The 10,903-nt window shown below is 39.5% G+C and overlaps 1 long non-coding RNA gene across 1 annotated transcript; it reads left to right on the plus strand.

The window, feature by feature from the left end:
• Positions 1-3,781: 3,781 nt before the first annotated feature.
• Positions 3,782-5,866, plus strand: LOC132629460 (uncharacterized). Its single transcript, XR_009578243.1, has 3 exons — positions 3,782-3,993; positions 4,415-4,465; positions 5,485-5,866. It is a non-coding gene; the product is annotated as an uncharacterized LOC132629460 (long non-coding RNA).
• Positions 5,867-10,903: the final 5,037 nt, after the last annotated feature.

Raw genomic sequence — 10,903 nt, forward strand, 5'->3', positions numbered from 1 at the left:
ATTATTTGATGATTTTAAGTTTATGGGTTATATCAAGTATGAGGAACATGATTCTAGGCTCAATTTACTATTTTGCACTTTGGGTTCGGAATCCTAATTTTAGGGCTAAATTTGGGGGGTTTTGATTTGTAGCTATATGGGTGTTGTTGGATTCGGGTAGTAACGCATAATCCATATTTGATTAGACTTTGTTCGTTTGGAGACTTTTCGGAATGCCAACAGGCTTCGTGATTCGAGATTCGACAACTCTTTCTTGAATGTGTGTGTTGGCTAATATGAACCTAATAAGAAGTAATTGGGGTGAATTAAGGGGGCTCCGGTACTCATGAGGTGACGAGCACCAGTATCAGATACCGGTCATCATGTTATGGCTATTTGTACAATTTCAATTGTATAGTTGGTCGGAATGCCCTACTTTGGATCTGTGATTGGGGTCCGATTCCCCTACTTTTTATCTCTTACTGTTATTGCCTGTCTTGTCTGTTTGTATGCATATCACTCATATGTCCTTGTTAAAGTAAAAGGGAAGTAAAAAGGGTAAAGCCTCTATGATATTGTAAACATGAGGATGGATTCCATGCTTATATGCTTGTTCTTGACTTCAGGTATGCCATATTCATTCATTATATGTATTATTGCATACGATTTGAGGATATGATTATGAGTCCGATAGGATCTTGCTCTGGACGAGTGATGATGCTTTAGCGCGTTGCGTTGACAAATGGGTTTGGTCGGCTAAGTTACAGGTACTTGAGATATGATATGTGGAAATCGTGATCCAAGGTTGCTACCGGAGCGGTCCTTGATCCGATGATTTTTCGAAGCGGTGATAGATGGGCCTCATGAGCCCACCACGGGTCACAATTCGTCAATATTCGAACGTGTGTGTATCGATAAGTGGGAGCAATGGCCTTGCATTGTATTTGCATCTCATTCATCCTATCTTATGTTATTGTTCTGATTATTGGTATTTGATTTGCCTTTTCTTTGATTTTATTTGCTATTTGAGCTTAATCGTTAAATTATGGTTATCTTGTATTTTGGACTAATGGCGGACAAGTGTGGTTGTGGTATTGTAACAAAAACTTGGTCTCCATTCCGGAAAGCGTCGGTCAATGATTTTGTTGAGTACATGTTGTATTTGTACTCATGCTCTACTTGTGGCACCTTTTTGTGTGCAGACTCGGTTCCTAGCATGAGTGGAGTTCGCAACTACAAAGCAGCCTGCTAGAGCCTTGCTCGAGAGACCGGGGTGAGCTCCTTGGATTTGGGATTGCTCCAGATTCTCCTTATCCCTTATTTTCTGTCTTCTTCAGTTCAGACAGTTTCTTATGTATTCGGGCTATTTCATACTATTGAGTCCTTTTGTTATAGTGACATCATATTTGGGAAGGATTGTAATAACTATTTAAGTATTTATATTTAAGATTGTTACGACTTGAAATTGACTTGTATGATTTATTCCGATTTTAGTATTTCCCCTTATTTTGGGCTATTAATGGTTGGTGTTGGCTTACTAGTACGGTGGGACTATTGCCATCAGGACTTGGTAATTTGGGTCGTGACACATATACTATTGTTGAGAACGAGGCTTGTGGCTGAAGATTTCATGAGTGGATTATGTTGCTGAGGTGAGCCACCACATTATTCGTAGAGGCAAAAATTTCAGCTTTATCTAGTTTATTTCCAGTTTTTTCCTTTATTTTGGGTTTACATGCCCGCCATTCAAACTCATGTAACTCTGTTAGATGCTCCATGGTCTTAGTGTGGAATTTGGGCTAGAGATTCTTTTATCTTAGCATTGGTTGGCTTTCATTAGTCGATTATGGATTTGGTTGATGACTATTTTGTATTTTATTATTAATAATGTCGTTGGACCTGCACTTCTTTTCTTTTAGTGCTTTCATAAATGATTAAGAGTATGCTATATGGTTCGCCTGGCAGGTGGTGTGTGTTGGGTGCCAATCACATCTAGCGAGTATTTTGGGCCGTGACAAAGTTGGTATCAGAGCGTGGGCTTTAAGTCTCGGGTCATGGAGCAAGGTTTAGTAGAGTCTTGTTCATGGGTATGTAGTGGCCCATACTTATGACCTTGATGCTACTGAACATATAGGATGTTTTCCCTTTTTTAATTCCTTGTTCGTGCGTGAGTTAAAATCAAGTCTAACCTTGTAATATTTATTTTACAGATGACTAAGAAACGCGCATCTTCATTTGCTAAACGTGGTGATGGACAGAGTACTACCTATGGTGGCAGTCAAGCTAGGGCTCATTAGACTAGAGCTCAGACTAGGACTCAGGCAACTTCTCAACCTGATGTTGTGAATGAGGTCAGCCCCGAGTTGCGTCAAAGCAAGTGCAAGAACAAGTGGTTCAGAACACTCCACCAACACCAGCTATTGTACCTACTATTACTTTGCCCCCATATATGGTGACCAGATTGTTGAATGTGTTAGTGACATTAACACCTAATCATGGTAGACTTCCAGTCCTCAGGCTATTTCACAAGCACAAGCTCAAGTTCATTTGAATGTTGCAGCTAATCAGACACCTCAGTTGGCCTCTTAATAGGTCCTCCAGTCTACAAGGAAATCCAAGGAGTTTAAGAATTTCATGCATCTTAAGCCACCTGAGTTTGATGCGTCACCGGCTTCTATTGAGCCTCAGAGGTCCATTGATCACTGTGAAAAGATACTGACTACGTTGGGGCTGCAGGAGATTCGTGGTGTGGAATTTGTCACTTTCTTCTTCTCAGGGTCTGTAGAGTCGTGGTGGATTTTGATTCAGAGAGGTAGACAATAGGGTTACCACCTATCACTTGGTCAGAGTTTCTAGCAATGTTTAAGGACATATTTATTCCATTAGGCAAACAAGATGACATGAGACGTTAGTTCAATAACCTGTGGCAGGGAACTATGAAAGTTACAGAGTACAAGGCCAAGTTTATTGATTTATCCAGCTATGTACCCTCTTTGGTTGAAGATCTGAGAGAGAAGGTGAGACGATTCGTGGATGGACTTGAGCATCGCTATCGTGGTCCTGTGGTACGAGATGTGTGAGATGGTACCTATTCAGATTTAGTTGACACCGCTCTCCGTTATGAGTCCTATCTAGAAATGGACAAAGTTTATTGAGAAAGCAAAAAGCCGTGTAACACAGGCGGGTTTGGTGGTGCTCCATGTTACGGTTCGCTTTTATGCGGGTTAAGGCATAAAATCTACTACGAGGTTGTTGGTGCTCTAATTGGATTTTAGTAAGTTTAGAGTCGCCACCTAATTTATTTAAGGAAAACTAGGAAAACCGGGTTTCAAGAATTTTTTCTAAATAAGAGGAAAAAAGTCTTTTGGATCAAAGTTTGAGGTAAGGGTTCTGGTGATCCCCCAAGAAAGGTTTTACGCACCCTAAAGATCTTGTTATATCCCGTATTTTCGTGTATTCGGGAAAATTCGAAATGATTTTGATTTGTAAGGAATAAGGTCATATGTTGATTGAATTAATATATGTGTGTGTTGTTTATGAAAAATATTGGTGTGGAAACACGGGGGGAGGTCAAGAGCAAAAATTGGAATTTCGGAAATTTGTTTCGGGAATTACAAAATAAGATTTGTAACTAATTGGGCTCAATAAAAATTAAATGAAAATGAGGCCCAATAAGAGTAGGGGTGGCCGGCCATGCTTCATGGCCCAACCCATGTTTTAATTAGTTTTTGCCATGTGATTAATTTATATAAGAAGCTTTACCCCTTGGAAGATTCATGAAACATAATGAAAAAGAGAGAGCAAAAACAAAGCAATAGAGCAAGAACAAGGGGGAGGGTTTCGGCCCCCTCCAAGAGAAAAGAAAAAAATTCCAAGTCCATTAATCTTGGTCCAAAAATCATAATTTTCTAGCAATATTACTAACTCAAGGATGCTCTTCAAGATGGTATAATTTTTAAGGCAAGAAAGCACTTGTGTTGGCAAGTGGAAGTTTGAAGAAGTTGAAGAGAAAAGGTAAGAATTCATTCCATATTATTATGTTAGGAAGGTTTGTTTGTGTTGTAGTGTATCGAAATGAGTAGGATTCATGAAAACATGGGAGTTTGCAAAGTGGGTATGGAATATGGTCCATGGCCGTGTATATATATACATTGTATGCTTATGGTGGATTGAATTTATGTTATATTCTAGTTGTGTGTAGGATGAAATTCATATTGAGAATGAAAGTGGAATGAATTTGGTTGAAGTTGGAAATGTATAGGTTGGCCGTGTGATATAGGGAATGGAATGGGAATGAATTAAATGTTGATTTAACATGTATAGGGGGTGCTATATGTATAGGGGAAGTGTTGCCGAAATTTCGGTAGACAAATATGAAGTTAAATGAATTCTTAAAGTCTTGAAATTCCTAATTGGTGACTTTGACCATTTGTAGATTCTGAGCGAAACGGGATTCGATTTTGGACAAGCGTAGGGAGCGCGAAAGGTATGTAAGGCTACCCCATTTCCTTCTTTTGGCATGTCCTAGGTATACTAGGTCGACATCGGAGCCCTGGAGGCCATTCTGTTCTCGGAAATCCGAATTAAAAATTGGGTACTATTCATTCAATTCAATTGAAGCATAAAACTCTCATTTGTGTTAAAAAGTGATCTAATGTCCGAAACCTTTGTAAGTGTATTCGGATCGCTTCGAAACTTTCACGTATGATTTCATAGACCCCAAATGTTCGTAATTCATGTTCGCCACCTCGACTTGACCCAAGGTGGGCCCGCTAACTCCGAGACTCTTTCGGTTGCCCTATAAGGCTCATTTTTGTATAACGTCGGCAAAAGACTTTTGTTTATGAACTTGGCTATTGTAAAATAATGTTTTGATTGCCACGATATCCTAAATTATATTTTGAACCATAATTATCGTTTTGGAAATACTTTTGTGAAATGAACCCCGTTTTGATTAATTGTTCGAATTATTTTGACTAATAAGTCAACATATGATTTTGTCAAGTTTGCAAAAGTATTTTGATATGTAAATTGCATTGTTTCTCACGACTCCGCTCGTGCCCTTATTATGATTTCATTCACCGGTTCCCGGGCCGGTTATGGTTCGTGCGCACTATGATCAATTCGGCCGTATGCTGTGTTACGGTTCCCGAGACCTCGCCATAGGGCCGGGTTCCGTTGGAGTTATGCTGTGATATGGCTGGTGATATGTTATGATGATATGTGTGTGTTCGGGGATGTACGGAGATTTGAACCTTCCGGTGTTATGCTGTGTGTGGCACCTGCGTCGGAGGGGTGACCACGTTCCTGAGCTTTGCATGATTTTTATCTGCATTATGTGCATACGTTTTTGGTACAGATTTTGATATACGGGTCAGTATTCCCCTTTTTGTATCCTGTTTGTTTTCGGTTATGGTTTACACTTCTGCACTCTATGCTTTACATACTCAGTACATCTTTCGTACTGACCCCCTTTCTTCGGGGGCTGCGTTTTCATGCCCGCAGGTACAGAGGTTCGTGATCTGCCAGTGTAGGCCACATGTTCTGCTATTACAGAGTGCTCCTTTCGATCCGGAGCCCATGTGTCGGTATATATTTTTTTTTGTGACGTATATGTATCTGTATACTTGACTATGTGGGGTACGGCGGGGCCCTGTCCCGTCATATGTTTTCGTTTTGTAATTGTAGAGGCCTGTAGTCATATATGTGGGTCGAGGGTCCTATATGTGTCTGTTTTGATTACGATCTGTGTCTTAATGCGGTCCGTCTGTTATGGTGGCCAAAATGGCCCTTATGTTTATATTTGTACACATGATCGGCGATGTGCATTCCGCCGCTTCTATCTGTTCCGATATGATATTTTGGTACGCACGACCGCTTAAGACAAGTTTTGATTTAAATTATGTTTAAAATAACTATTGTGAACTCTGAGCTAAATTTGGATATGATAATTGGATATGTAAGTCTGTCTGGGTGCCTAAGTAGGGCGCCAGTCGCGGCCCACGGGGATGGGTCGTGACAGATCTGTAGAATACGGTTGACCTACGAGCTTCAATGTGTGATTTGCTGTATTTATTTGCTTAAAAGTGTTTATTTTTCCACAAAATGTCATTTTATTCATATGATAATTTCAAGAAAAAATTCAGCAAAACAATCCCTTTATAAAAAGGGCTTTTGGTTTAGAAAATCCGCGTAAGTGTTCAACTCACTTTGTTGTCGGACTAGGACACACTTGAGATTTCTCCCGAGTAGAGTCGCTACTATTCTAGTCCTAATAAAATGAGTTTAGTTCTTACGGGTTTTTATTATACATGTATATAAAAATATGGAGTATATCTCCGATTTGTTTTTTTTTTCTGTGTCATTGAAGCCCATGAGGTTAGTCCGCAGTCCACATCCAGAATCAAACTAAAATTTTGGTCCAACAAGATAATTGTCTCATTTTTCAGTCCGGTCTAAATATTTTGGGCTTCCAGGCCCAAAGGTTTTCTCTTTTCTCAAAAAATATATTCAAGTTCAAATTTCCAGTAGTCCAAGTCCAACACTCATTTCAACATATGTTCTTTAAATTCCAACATGTTTAAATGAAGTTCATTCAGCCCAGCCTTGCAAAAATTATTTTTAGTCCCCGTTTTACAACAATCTCGAAGTTCCTTTCCAGTTGAAGTGAGATTTTCAAACAAACTTTACAATATGAATCCATCACTTAATGTTTTTAAAGAGAGAATCAACACCCATTGAAAACCCATTTACTTCAAGAAGATTCCATTTCCTTGTTATACTTATCTTGAGCTTTGAGAGAGAACAATTCTTAAAATTATCAGGTTAAAGCATGATTATTAGCCGAATTTAGAAAATTAGTTTTTTGGTGACTTTCCTAAATTACTATGCATTTTTCCTAAGTTCTAACATACATAGTGGGTTCCAATAATTTCAACTGTCTTTACAAATACATTTTACACATAATGAAATCAAATAAGAGGGAGTTTAGGTTGGTGGGCCTACCTAAGCCCAGCCATTTACTATTTTCACCCATAGTTGGGGCTTCATAATTTTTACCCATGATTGGGCCTTCAATATATTATCCTCCATTTCTTTCTATCAGCGGACTCGATTTAAGAAGTGATGTTGGGCCTTTGCCCAATAAGGTCTTAATGCAAGGAGGAGGGGCCTAAGTGGCCCAAGCGGTAATCACATAAGCACAGAAAGAGGATGAGGATTAGTATCTACTCAAGAACTGGCATTAATCATATATAATTTCATAATTAAGGGAAATTAAATACATAAACTGTCATGACCCGACTAGGGGCCACGACGAGCACCCGGAACTAGCCCACCCGGGCACCCCCTTATCTTACACATATGCTTGCATCTAGGTGAGCCACATAAATAATCCTACATTTCTATTCATCAATCACACTAGTCCCATTGGACGACAACATCTTTAATCATCATAGACATCTATGCCACATCAATGTACATGGGCTGACGAGGCCAACAAAATGATATACAAAACATAGGCCGACAAGGCCAGACATATCTAACCATATACACGTGACTACGAGCCTCTAAAGAGAGTATGACATAACACATGAGCGGGACAGGACCCCGCTATGCCCATAATTATATACACAAAAGAATATTACCCAAAAGCTTTGGCTCCGAAGAAAATGGAGCTCTGCCATACAACCTCTGAATAAGCAGCTATGGATCAAGTCTGTGTCCCTGTGCTCCTGCGGGCATGACGCAGCGTCCATAAACAAAAGGACGTCAGTACGAAGAATGTACTAAGTATGTAAAGCATGATTGTCACGACCCAGCCACGTGGGCCGCGACTGGCACCCTACCTGGGTACCCAGACCAAACCGCATATTCATTTACCAAGTCCGAGCATATTCCAAATATTCATAAAAGTCATATCAACAGAATTTATATCAAAATATGTCTTAAGCGGTCGCACAAATCAAAATGTCATATCGAATCCAAACTGAGCGGCGGAATAGACATCGCCGGTCAAAAGTGCAACATAAGCATAAGGGCCATTTAGGGCCATCAAAACAAACGGACCGCTTTAAGACCAGAAAACAAACTCAAACAAACATATATAGGACCCTCGCCCCACATATATGACTACAGGCCTCTATGAATTCAAAACAAATACATATGGCGAGACAGGGCCCCGCCGTACCCAAATAGTCAAACATACCGAATATATACAAAGCAGAAGGAGTCTGTACCAAAAGTGGACTCCGGATCAAAGAGGAGTACTCCGGAATAGCAAAGAGGGAAGCCTACTGTGGAGGATCGCCAATATCTACACCTGCGGGCATGAAACGCAGCCCCCGAAGAAAGGGGGTCAGTACGAAATATGTACTGAGTATGTAAAGCACGGAGTACAGAAATATGGATCAAAACTGAAAGCAAATCAGATAACAAAGTGGAGTACAAATCGGGATGTCAAAATCCGTATCAAAATCATATACGTATACATAATGCAAACGAAATCATGCAAACGCTTAAGAACGTGGTCGCCACTCCGACGCTGGCGCCACACACAGCATAACACCAGAAGGTTTCAAATCTCCGTATCTCCGAACACAAACACAAACACAAACACAGGTGAGCGTATCGCATCACGAGCCATATCACAGCATAACGCCAAACGGAACCCGGCCCTATGGCGAAGCCTCGGGAACCGTAACACAGCATACGGCCGAATTATTGTAGGGCGCACAAATCATAACCGGCCCGGGAACCGGTGAACGAAGTCATAATAAGGCACGAGCGGAGTCGTGAGCAAACAAATGCAATTCATATTTCAAAATAGCCTTTCAAAACTTAGTAGTCTCATAAGTCATTTCATAGTACAAAATAATCGAATACTTAGTCGATACAAAGTTTAATTTCACAAAACGTTTCCAAAATATTACGTATGGCTCAAAACGTAACTTAGCATATCATAATATTCAAAACATATCTCGTAGGAGGAAGTTCCAAAACCGAAAGTATCATATCAAACTTTATTCAAAAGGACAGCCCAATAAGACAAATAGGGCGTCTCGTGGTTAGCGGGTCCACCTCGAGTCAAATTGAGGTGGCGAACATAATTTACGAACATTTAGGGGCCAAAAGTTCATACATAATCATTTCTAAGTTACCCGACCACATTTCGATAGGTTTCGGACGATTGGTGGCATTCTAGCCAAAATAGAGCCCTTAGGCTTCAATTGAATTGAATGAATAGTAACTTTTCTGTGGATCGGGTTTCGAGGAGCAGAAATGCTCCGGAGGTTCCAATATTCATCTAGCATACTAAGACATGCCAAACGAAGAAGTGGGAAGCTTTACATACCTTACAGACGTCGTATGCTCTCCCAAAAGTCAAGTCCCGTTTCGTCTGAAATCTGCAAATGGTCAAAGTTACCAATTGAGATTCTTAGGCTTAAAAATGCCATTAACTTCATTTTTGTCTACCGAAATTTCGGCAGCATTTCCCCTATAAATCTAACACCCCCGAGACTTAGCTCGGCTCAAAATACATCAACAACAACAGCCCACACATCAACAACAACACAAATCATAATCAAACCACTCTAGCTTCAAAGTTCCACCTTATTACCAAAGTTGGCAACTTTTCATTTAAACTTCCAAAACTCCAAATCTATATCCACATCATTATATTCATTTACTCATTCAAGATCATTCAATCACATCCCAAATATATTCCAAACCATATACGAAAGTTCCCGAAATTCATTATTTTCCATATTTCATTCAAAACATCAAAAGTCACGACGAACATTCTAACTTGCGTCGTTTCATTCCGAATTCATTAACATCAACTACATGTCACATTTAAAGTCTTTAGCATCAACGATATACAATGATAAACACAAATATACCAAAGGTATATACTTTCCGATAACGTTCCGAAATCATTTTCCAACGCTAATCCAATTCATCAATCAATCATTTATGACATAAAGGTCACAACGACACATTATACAAACTAAACAAGATCAAATTCACACTCCTTCTCCTTCCTAAGGCTCACGGCCACAATGCAAAATATACACACACCCATGGCTTCATTCACACATCAAAGTTACGGGATTCTCGTCTATTCTCAATTCTTAACACATTCATATCAATTCTATAACACAAAAGTGTAAGAATTCTCACCTTTTCTTGAAACTCCGACTTGTCACAAACGTAGTTTTTGTGCCAAACTAATTATACCCCGTTGAAGAGGGTCTTGAGCACTACACAACTATGTAGAAACTAATATTTTTGGATCAACAACAAAGCTTGGAAATTTTTCTTTCTTTTTTTCCTTTAGCTTCGGCCGAACCCCCTTTTGTGGTGTTCTTGAATTTGTTTTGCTTTGTTTCTTGATAATTACTAAGTGTAGATGATATATATCCATTTAAGAGTCATGTGCATAGCACATGACATTAAAAGGATGGGCTTGGGCCATGGCTAAGGCCGGCCACCCTCACAAATTTTGGGCTTCAATTGTATTGTATTTTTTCTTGGCCCAATTCATGAAAAGTCCCGTTTTGTAATTCCCGAAACTAATTTCCGAAATTCCAAATTTACTCTCGGCCTTCCCCGATGTCTTAACATTAATGATTCCACAACCAACATAGTCATATTCACCAAAATCAAAAATATTTCCTTATAACACACAAGTCTTGTTTATTTCTCGATTTCCAATTATACGAAAGCACGGGACATAACAATGATCAACATCGGTATATATAAGCATAATGAACAACATATGAAATAGCATAGGAGGGGGAGACAATAACATACTCATCACGACACTTACTTTCCTTTCATAGGAACTTTCCATTTCTCACACGTATTTGTATACATACATCCTCATCCGTGTTCCATAATAGTACTCGTACTGTATTCGTAT

Source organism: Lycium barbarum, chromosome 2 (genome assembly GCF_019175385.1).
Source record: "Lycium barbarum isolate Lr01 chromosome 2, ASM1917538v2, whole genome shotgun sequence".
Lineage (NCBI taxonomy): Eukaryota > Viridiplantae > Streptophyta > Magnoliopsida > Solanales > Solanaceae > Lycium > Lycium barbarum.